This window comes from Phragmites australis, chromosome 23 (assembly GCF_958298935.1).
Source record: "Phragmites australis chromosome 23, lpPhrAust1.1, whole genome shotgun sequence".
Taxonomy (NCBI): Eukaryota; Viridiplantae; Streptophyta; class Magnoliopsida; order Poales; family Poaceae; genus Phragmites; species Phragmites australis.
In genome coordinates this window covers 14,443,520-14,455,148 of record NC_084943.1, presented here as the reverse complement: position 1 = coordinate 14,455,148, position 11,629 = coordinate 14,443,520, and positions in this window count along the sequence as shown.

Genomic DNA, 11,629 nt, shown 5'->3' with positions numbered 1-11,629 from the left:
ATTGCTTAGCCGACACTATCTCAGAATTTGCCGCACAAAACCCAAAAACAATCATCCCTAAGTCCCAAAAAACATGCCATACATTACATGCATCACTCCTGTGTGCATCACCGAGGTTAAAACCCAACATTACGGAGAAAAATCCTCTTGCTGGCCTAACAGTTAAACCACAACAGAACTTATTAGAAGAATCTGAACACAACCAAAGATTGGTTCTCTGAAATCAACATAAATTTCCTCACAATAGCCTAGTTGTCACTATTTTACCAATATGGCATTTAGCTTCCTGTTTCAGCACTCTCTTAAAACTGGGCAGCATGTTTCATCTTTTTATGTCTTTATTTATTATTTATACAACATAGAACAAAGAGAAATAATACCAGTTCTGCAACTCACAGAAAAATTTATACAACTTTATAGTAATGATAATTTCATTCGGCTATTAGAAACCCTAATTTGCACATGAATACGGATGTCTTGGGTGGCTTTGAATTTATTTTTATTTTTTTTAAACGAGACCGGCAGGAGAGCTGCCAAATTTGTATTAATTAGAGGAGTTTCCCAACAAGGGAAACAAAAGGATAAGGCCAAGCACAAAAATAAGAAAAACGAAACAAGGCGAGGAAACAACAGCTGCACCCCAAAGAACCGGGGACAAAAATGAAACCAAAAAAACTAATCTCGCAGCATGAAGCACCCTAAATGGTGCGCCCGTGCGAAGGCCCAAGTCTCAGCTGCATCAAAAATCTGATCCACAACAAAAGCCACCAGCTTTTTTGTCTTCTCAAAAATGCGTCTATTCCTCTCTTTTCAGATTTCCCCCTAGCAAGGATGACAAACGATTTGAGAGCTTTCTTGGAAGAGGGAATGGTGAAAGCTAGCGAGGTCCACCATTCATGAACCGAGTAGCATTGCGGCCACGCCACAGATCGAATGGCCAGCTGTTTGAGCTTGGAGCCAAGGATACACCATACATGTCTGGAAAAGGAGCACTCGGCGACAAGGTGGAAGCACGATTCGTTGATCTGCTCACAGAGGGGGCAAATGGGGTTGCAAGGCCACTTCATGTGGGTAAGACGATTCGCAGTCCATAGCATATTTTAGACCACTGGCCAGGTGAAGAATTTGTATTTTAGCGGTGTATACGTCTTCTAGATTAGCTGAGTGTAGTTTGTTGGGATGGAGCCATTGAACATCAAGGAACCGAGGAAGCCGTATAGGGTTCTTGCGAATCATTCCAAGTGGTGGCGTCCGGCTCCCCATAGCCAAATGAACTGGGTAATGTGATCTCGGGTAGTGTGTTGGAGATTGGCCATGTCAGCAACCTAAGGAAGCATGAGCAGTGCATCCTTGAGAGAACAGTGCTTCGCTCTAGAGGCGGAAAAGAACAGTCCTTTCTGAAATTCTGGACAGCACAACTAAAACATGCATACCTCACAGACGACCCAACCAAAATTAACTTTCTAACACTCTATGGAAAGCTTAGACAGTGACCTTTTTTTTTACAAGGATCAAAACCGGCTATTTACCCATTTAATCTAACAGGTACCACGACAGTATTTAAACCGCAACAATTCTCACGAGAAGAGTCTCGCAAAGGTCACAACTTTCAATCTATCCAACCAAAATTCGTGTTTAAGTACTCCATCGAAGCATAACAATGTAATCTACAAAGTTTTTTCTAGCACCTGAGTCACGAAAAGCTCATTAACACCCCTGAATTCCAGACTCAAGAATAAGCTTCAAATTAATTGAAACCCGGCCTCCAATTTCTAGCTATCCCTGATCATCAGATCCTTGCTCAAATCTAACAATTAAACAGCAGGGTTCAATTTTGGTCATTACCTAGTGCATTCGATATCAACAACCCTTCTTTCTATCTTTGCTCTTCCCCTCCTTCCTCCTCATTCCTCAATTGCCAAGTAGCAGCAAATAGCAACAGGCCCTCCGTGTTGCCCCTCCTAGCAGGTGTTACTGTGCTCTTTAGCAGCGGTGACCCAAGGCAGCCAGCGGCCTTCAGCAGCAATAACCTGAGGTGGTGCAGGACAATAGCGACGGCTCCATACTCTGGCGACCTTGTCGACAATGGCTGCGGAGGATGGCAGGTGCAACAGGAGAAAAGAGAGAGGGGAGATATTTTCTTTTTGATACACTAGTAAGGTGCTCGTGCGTTGCAACGGCATTCTTATTTGAACGTATTTGTACTGTTACAATAGCATGCTAAAAGAATTATCCTTTCGAAAAGCTCAATATACAAGGTGAGCACATAGGCTGATGATCACTCACCCTACCTCATTGATCCCTTTTGAGATTTGTGCAGCTTTCATACAAGTATCTGTACCCCTTGTATTTCCCACACGACGTTGAATACATTGCCTGGACAACGTCATCTTCATCAACCTCAGGGATGCCTAGAAGCCTGCGAGCGCTCCTGGAAGAGGTGCCTATCATGGAGTCCACCACCATGTCCTAAGTCTAGCGCCCGCAAGTGGAGTACGGCCCCATTGCCGCCCGCAACTGGGCACCCCGCCGTCACCATCATAGATGTGCAAAATCTCCATTTGATTTCCTAGACAGATGAAAGATCCAACGGACAAATTAAGTAAAAGATAGGCATAACATGCAAATATTACTATGTAATAATACTCCACTGATTCTCAGAACACTCGTTTAGCTGAATCCATGTAACAGTAACATTTACAACTATGTATAGAAACTGAAAAAAAAAAGAATCATTAACACCTCATATTTCAAAGCTGGATATCTCACGACATCCATATTTCAGTTCATCCACTATCTGATTACACATGCTACAATGTACCATTTATTAAAAGCTTCACTACAGATGAAACAAAGTGCAAGCTTCATAACATAAATCAGTAAGGCCACTAATTAGAACATGACATGCAGCAACTCAACTGAAGGAAAATACTATTCAATTTTTCAATGCCAAGAAACTGCAGCAGCTAGCAAGCATACAAGAGGAACCATAAGTCCTCATCATCTCTACAACAGACAACATAACCGCCAGATGACAAAGACACATACATAATCCTCAGTCGATTTCAAACAGCTTCACCCCACAAATCAAGGAATTGATAGGTAAAATTGTAACCGAAGCTCAATTCTTGTTGTCTTCTCAGAACCTGAGTTCAATAATAACAACTGCTCATACACTAATTGTATCGAGTGTGTAAGTAACAAATACGATTACACTAAGAACAATTCCTCAATAAACTAAAACCGGCCAAAGGTAAACAGATGATCATATCTGACAATGTTCAAAGGGTATCTAAACTATAAAAGAGCACTCGTTTAGCTCCAAGGCAGACTCTATTTGGGGAATTGAATTCCGCACCGTTAAACTCCCACGCAACCTGGTATCCTCCTCAACATTAAAAGCCTGGGAAGGAAAGAGCCTATTTACTATGATGGTGGAGGGTTGCTGCTGCCACGTCCCAACCCCGTCTTCTGCCCTAAGATGTAAATATCAACTCACATTATGAGAATTGACCACTAGAATCCACCATGTATCTTAGTGTCAGTGTGACAAACTAATATACAGGCAAGTGACAAGTGATGAAGACAGATGGCCCCTTCCTATGAAAAGGATGCGCTGCATAAAAGATACATTTCTTCACTGTCACTATTTTGTTTGGGCATTTCTAAACACATAAACCTCAGACTTATCAGGACACTCTGGGATACACACCTAGGTCTAATAAACATCTGTTCCAGACACAGCTACAGATGATGCACGTCCATTGTAACCTATAGGAAGATGAAACATGAGTGAACCAAATGTGCATTGCAGGTTAGTTACATGAGGTCTCATCTGCGTAGTGCTGAAAACTGAAATGCAGTAAGCAGCACCATGCAGCAAAGCATTGAGTATACTAACAACCCATGTTATGGATGTTAAGATTTTAGTCTTATCACAGCACATTCACAACACAGGACTTGCTTAGCTGGATCATATTTCACCCAAGCTAATTGCTTACACTACATTATAAAAGAACAGGTCTCCTGCGATCTATACCCAAGCTCAACTGATTAACACACTTGTTTGCAAGCCAACACACTGTCAAAGAAAAAAAATTACCAATTTGGATTAACTGGAGTCTGTGGCCCACGGAAGATAAACCCACAATTCCTTGCATGGTGCACAGAACAAAAGAAGTCTGTGTAGGCTCCTACTGTCATCGGTAGAAGCATCTCTATATCTGACTGCAATCAGTGATGCAAAATGCTAAATAAGTAAAACTTTTTCTTGCTAGTGCACCCAACACTAACAATTCTGACTACTGGTTCATAATTTGAACATGTTGGTTTGCTAGTTCCATTTGCTCTGTTCGCCAACATCAATTGAACTTGATGACGAATCTGCCTCGACACCTGCTGCCTGTTAATCAAAATCTCATGTAGATCTGCAATGACACATTTACAGAAAAAATTAGAGAATCACACATTATAGATCGAGTCCCGTGAATGACATGATTCCTCACCCTCTAGCTCCATCGCTTGGGCAATAATAGGCTGGAAAACAAGATGGCTCTCATAGGTGGTCGCCATGCCACCTGAGGATGGATTAAATTATATAAAATCGAAATGAATATTGATATAGATGAAAAAATTTCAATCTAATATGAACTAGAATTCTATTTTACCGGTATTCCTGTTTATCTTTAGAAATGTGGCAGCCAAGCAATGGAGCTCAGCCTCGGCCCTTCTGAAACCTGTAATCAATGATCCTTATGATATTTGTACCTGCAAAGACATGGTAAACAAGATGAGCCTTTAGAATCATCTCGGAAGATTGTTTCTTGCATGCTGGCAACGATTTAGATGAGCCACACGAATAAGAGATAACAATATGACAATCTGTTGTGTAGTGCAAAATTATTGACTGCAGTATTATCACGTTTCCACTTAATTCACGTGATCATTTTGCTACTAAACTTACAACACATGCTATCTGCAAATGTATAAAAGAATGAAATAGCACCAGTACTGTCACATTTCAACAGACACCATAGTCAAATCCTTATTCCTCGATTTGCAATTCTTACAGCCAAGCAGCTCTTAACAGAATCCTTATTCCTTCGGGACAAGAAAAATTCAGGCAGGCTGTATAAAAAGCAATTACCAATTATAGGAGCCATTTTGCACCATTGCATAGCTGAAATATAGCTAGGGAGAATCTACCTGAACATGCCGTAAGATATCTTCGAGTTCAAAACGCAGATAACCAAGACGAGCACTGGGCAGTTCAAAACATAGGGAAGTGTGCACGAAAATGCACATATATATTCCTTCACATTTTGTGTACAGAAAGGGATTAGCCATGTTTCCTAAGAAACAGTATTTGAAGCTTTACAGACAGGTTAATCAGCACTCAAGTATAACAAACAAATTCAACCAAAGTGAGCTTCAGATGATATTGCTGAGCTCCCGTGCCTCCCTCAGTATGGCATTCATACTGTTGAATATATGTCAAATAATTGTACGGAGTTGGTTACGTATAGGATTTAGAGGTGTATTAGCGGTACATGGTGAAATCCTAGTATAATTCTAGTTGAATTCTAGTAGGACTTCTGTCTCCAGGTCTCCTCATAAATATAAGAGGAGGATCGCTGTTTATAACCATGACGGTATAGCAACAGGTTCGCAGGGGGCAGCAAGTCTGCGGGAACCCCGGGAAGCGACCGGTGTTGCTAGTTGGGGAGGAGCGCCCGTAATCATGTCCCGGGGATGTAGATTTCGGCTGAACCTCGTTAACAAATATCGTGCCTTTGGTGTCATCTGTGATCGTGTGTATCATCTCGGTAGATCTATCCGTTGCTTCCGCTGATGGCTAATTTCATAACAAGTGGTATCAGAGCCAAGGTTGGATTGGATCTAGAGACGGTGCATGGAAGATCACGTAGAGGTACGGGGATTATGCTTCTACATGACGTCATGCAATGCACGGACGGTGCGGGCGGATACGGCGCAAGGTGGAGCATGGCTTCGATCGACGATTCGGTCGGTGGATTCGGACACTTCGAGCCCGGCGGCTTGAACCGTCCGATGGGCTGCATCAACGGGGATCTGTCCAGGCGTGGAGATCGGGTTGATTGTGGCTGGTGGTTGCTGTTCGATAGGGGTCGGTCAGACGTGACGGTCAGGTTCGACTGGAAGACGTCGCGGACAAGGCGGCGGTTAATCTAGATCGGAGCGGTTGTTGTTTGCTCAAGATGGAGCAGCGACAACGGTGGTTAAAGTCATGGTGTATGAAGTTGCAGAGATAGCAGTATCTCTGTAAGACGGTGAGTCTGAGTAAAACTCATCGGGCAGCTCTTGTTGAGCGGCAAAGGCAACAACTCAAGTCCGGTGTACATGGAGGTTCACACATGACGGCTTCAAGATGGCAAATTATTCGCCAAGGTGGAGTTTGTTGAATATATGTCGAATAATTGTACGGAGTTGGTTACGTATATGATTTAGAGTTGTATTAGCGGTACATGGTGGAATCCTAGTATGATTCTAGTTGAATCCTAGTAGGACTCCTGTCTCCAGGCCTTCTCATAAATATGAGAGGAGGGTCGCTGTTTGTAACCATGACGGCATAGCGACAGGTTCGCAGGGGGTAGCAAGTCTGCGGGAACCCCGGGAACTGACCGGTGTTGCTAGTTGGGGAGGAGCACCCGTAATCATGCTCCGAAGATGTAGGCTTTGGCTGAACCTCGTTAACAAATATCGTGCCTTTGGTGTCGTCTGTGATCGTGTGCATCATCTTGGTAGATCCATCCGTTGCTTCCGCTGATGGTTTATTTCCTAACACATACTCTGAAGCTGTGGTTGAAGAATTCTTGGAAGGACAGTCTTCTCACTAAAAGCATGTGTTAGATTGTTAACATAACCAGTGACAGACCTGGATTGGTGCACAATAGTCTGGTGCATATATCAACAGAATCAGGATGCAAGCTGGACACCAAGGATTTCGACAATGGAAGAGATGTGCTTCTGTTTATGCATTGAAGCAACTGAATAAAGAGAGTTGCTAATGAGGATTGCTGCGAATTCAGATAAAACAAACAAATTTGACAAGCGAAAAGTAGCCACCTGTACATTGCTTCAACCACGAAATGGTGGATAGCCATTCGAGAGCTCAAACAGGATAGTGCCGATACTCCACATATCTACCTGTGCACAACAGATGCTCAGATTTCTCCTATTTGCAGTAGAAAGAAAGTTAGTCATGTGAGAGCATTTGTCATCATACCTTTTCATTGTACTTCTGAAATAGCATGACTTCTGGGGCCATGTACAAACAAAACCATAAGCTGTGTCTGCATACTCCCCGGGACGAAGAACCCTGTTAACAGTGGCGGACCCAGAATGAAAATAACCAGGTGTCACATATATATCACTATGCATAATAAAATGTCTAATACTCTAATTATTAGGTAATATTGTATTTGATAATAATATGTAGCGGTAAAAGTGCTTACATAAACCAAAAATTCCACAAGTAATAATTGTAGCAAAGTGAACGGATGATAGTCTTCAAGCTTTGAATTCACTCAACTGAATCATAAAGTGTTCGCAGTTCAACATTCCCCATCCGTAACAAGAATACAAGGCCTTCCAAAAACTTTATACAATCTGTAAGGCATTGATTGCAAAACAGTCAATAACTGCAGATTGTGCTTTGGCACAAGCATACGACAACTATACACCCTTTTCATTCTATCAGTAAATGACTGCACTGCAGTATCAAGTATCAATGCCCAGGGCCTTGTGGCTGCCAAAGCCTGTCATCATGCATCCCACTCCCGGTTCGACCACTGAAACCTTGATATATGAATCCAACAAAATTTCAGAATTCAGTTGATAGATCAAGTTCCAAAATGCATACACTAGATGATCTCCATTAGCAAAAAAATAACATCCAGCCATAATATCCTAAAAAAATGAATAAATTAGTTAGTAAACATTCCATGTCTATAACAACTAAGGAATTCAAGTTAGGAAAACAAAACATTACATTTTAGTCTTCGACTCTATGCTTTTTGTAATTTTGGAAGCGAGTGATTAGAACATAATTGGTAACTCTCTCCAATCCGCGTTTCTCCACATAACAAATAAGACTTTCACTCAAGTATTCATCACCAATGCGATTGCGCAAATGTGATTTCACAATTTTCATGGCTGAAAAACATCTCTCTACTGTAGCAGCTGCCACAGGTAAAACTAATACAAGCTTCAATAGCCGATAAACCAAAGGATATCAAATATGTTTCATTGTTTCCACTATTTTTTGAGAAAACACACCAATAGACTCTATGTGAGAGAATCTTGCATCGGCTTGCACATCGGCAACGTAGAGGCGAAGATGATGTTGAAGGTCCCTCAATTCCCCATCATTAAAATCATTAGGATAAAGTTTAGCAAGACTCATCAAATGCTCCAAATTAAATTCACTAAATGATTCTCTTGGACTCAAAGCAGCAGTGTAGACAAGCAACTTAGATGTTTTCTCATTGAAGCGAGTATTTAACTCTTGTAGTAGCGAATCAAGGACATCATTGAAACAATCCACTTCATAATGATGTTGGTTGGTAATTCCAATTTTTTGACATGGCTTCTTTGGATTCACATAATCATCTCCCATTTCCAATTTGGAAAGGTCATACTTATCACAAAAGGCGTAAACTTCACCTAACACAGATTCCCAACCATCTCTCCTAAGTTCACCCAAAAGACTGTTAGTTGAGTTGACACATGCAATGGCATTTACAATATCTTGATCTTTCCGTTGTAGAATTAACGACAAGGATTTTGTGATTGTTAAAACTGTCAACATAAGATGCAAATAGAAGACAAAATCAAATGATTGGAAATAAACTAGCAGACCAAATGCTTGCCTTCTATTTTTATCATCCTTGTCTTCTTTTTCCACATATTCTAGCACCTTGATAATTGTTGGGAACAAATCAACCAAGCTCTTAAGAGTCTTGTAGTGCGAACTCCAACGAGTGTCACCATGTCTTTGAAGACTTAGTTCTTGATTTAAACCTGTCCCAGTTTTAAGCTGACCACAACCTAAGGCCTTTCTTACATGTTCTTGATTGATATCTCGAATCATGTTCTTTCTTTTGGAAGATGCACCCACCACATTCAACAAGACAGAAATCATATCAAAAAAATTACCAATGCCTGTATGCTTCCTTACAACAACCAATTGAAGCTTGTGGGCAAAACAATGAACATAGTATGCTGAGTTGTTTTCTCTCATAATCAATGATTGTAAGCCATTAAACTCACCTCGCATGTTGCTTACACCATCATATCCTTGGTCTCTAAGTTGCTTCAAGCTAAGATTATATTTCACAAATAAAGCATCAATGTAAGACTTGAGGGATGCTAAAGTTGTCTCTTTCACATGGACAAGACCAACAAACCTTTCTTTGACAATTCCATATTTATCTACGTATCGCAAAACCACCACCATTTGTTCTTTACCGGACACATCCCTTGACTCATCAACTAGCAAGCAAAACACATCATTCCCAATTTCTTCAAGAATAGAGTCCAATATTTCCATTGCAAAACAATGAACTATGTCTTTTTGAATCTTTGGAGAAACCACCATATTATTACCTGGAGCATTGTGGGCCACAACCTTACCTAGTGCTAGATTTTGTTGTGCTGTATACGCAACAAATTCCTTGAAATTTCCTTTGTTTAAGGAATCCTCAGACTCATCATGACCTCTAAAAGCGAACCCTTGCTTCAATAACACTCTGGCAGTATCAACTGATCCATTTAGATGAGTATAATAAGCAATCTTTTCAGCATCACTTTATCTATTAAGTGTAACATAAATGTGTTGTTCTCAATTTAACAAGGCATCACAATCTCCCTTTGCTTGGTTGTGAACACTATTGAAATCCCCTACATGCTCTTTTAATTTGAATTTTTTGTTCCAACTAGACCAACTGGTTGTAACAAATGCATTATACTTAGCTCCTTTGTTGTTTAGATCCCTAAACAGGAAACAACAAAAACAATATCCTTTGTCTTTGGACTCACTATACTCGAGCCAGCTACCAAACTCATCAAACCATTTAACATTAAACTTTCTACCTTTACCACCAATAAATGTAATTGGAAAATCAGAAGTGCGAGGTTGGCTAGGCCCTCTATCTAAATACTTTCTTCTTACCAATTCTTTTTTATTAGGAGGGTACTCCTCTATTCTTCTCCTTTTTTCAGGATCAAACTCAATCTCCTCTTCCCAATTTATCTCTTTGGGAGGTGAATTTCTAGTGGCATTCTGATCATGTGATAAGGGATTTGTACCTTCAGGTGGAGCATCATTCTGATCATTTGATGGGGGATTAGGACCTTGAGGTGGCGCAACATTCTGATATTGTGATGTGAGATTAGAACCTTGAGGTAAACCGACATTCTGATCATGTGATGGGGGATTATTATCTTCTTGTGGTGGTGTTTTCCTTTTTAGAAACCTCTCCATATTTAATTGTCCTGCATTTCCCAATTTGTAGAAAGAATCAAAGAGTAGTAATAACCTACAACTATAATGCAATTAATTCGAATTGCAAGGATTATTACTCACTTGACATCGTTTCTATATCTCAGTTTGTGCCACTGGTTTGTCAAATTCAAACTCAATTTGTCTCAATTCTGAAGTCTCCCGACGACCCGACCAGTTTGTTTGTAGCAAGCAAATCACTGAAGCGCAAGCGCCTACTCTATGTCTCTGTCCACTCACCAGACTGCCTGCCGCCAGAGCCAGATGGCCAGCCAGGCAGGCGCTCAGGCCCAGGAGGCCAGGCCGGACCACCGGAGAGGCGGAGACCACAGGGGATGAGCGGACGGTGGGAGGCCGATGGGAGACACGCAGCGCTGCAGCCGTCTATCGACTCGCCGAGGGGTGAGGGCACCTTCCGCCGAGGGCGCGCGTAGTCGTCCGCAGTCCGCCGAGCTACCCAGGTGTCGAGGGGGCGCGCTACGTGCTGACGAGTAGGCGACGTAGGCACGCAACCGGCCAGAAGGCAGGAGACAAGATAATCGAGGATTGGGCGATTGCTAATTGGCTACTGAGGAAGGCACAAGGCAGAGGGTGGTGCCTTGGTGGGCATGGGCTATCGGCTGGGCCGATTGGCCAGCTGAGCCAGCGGCTTGCTATGAGTTGTTTCGTGGGCTACTATGGGGTGTGGTCTGGTCCGAGTGTCATGTATTTTTTTTTGGCCAGGTGTCCTGTATGCTGAGGTAGAGGGTGTCTGATACACCTCATATACATAATAGATACTTACAAAACAAAAACTACCGGTGTCCTGTGCACCCCCTGCTTTCCATGTGGGTCCGCCCCTGCCTGTTAAAACAGCAAGTAACAACATATCTCATATCTGAATCTCTCCTTGTTCAAAACCCTAATTGCCTTATACTTTTACGACTATCACAATGTATCCACGCCAGAAGTTCCACATTGTTGTCAATTTTTGCTATCATTGTTGATACACTTGATTTGCAGAGTATTTAACATGTGTCAATTAGTAGATGCCTAATGTGGTTACAATTGCACCTTGTGAGGCCAAAATCAGATATCTTGAGGATCGCA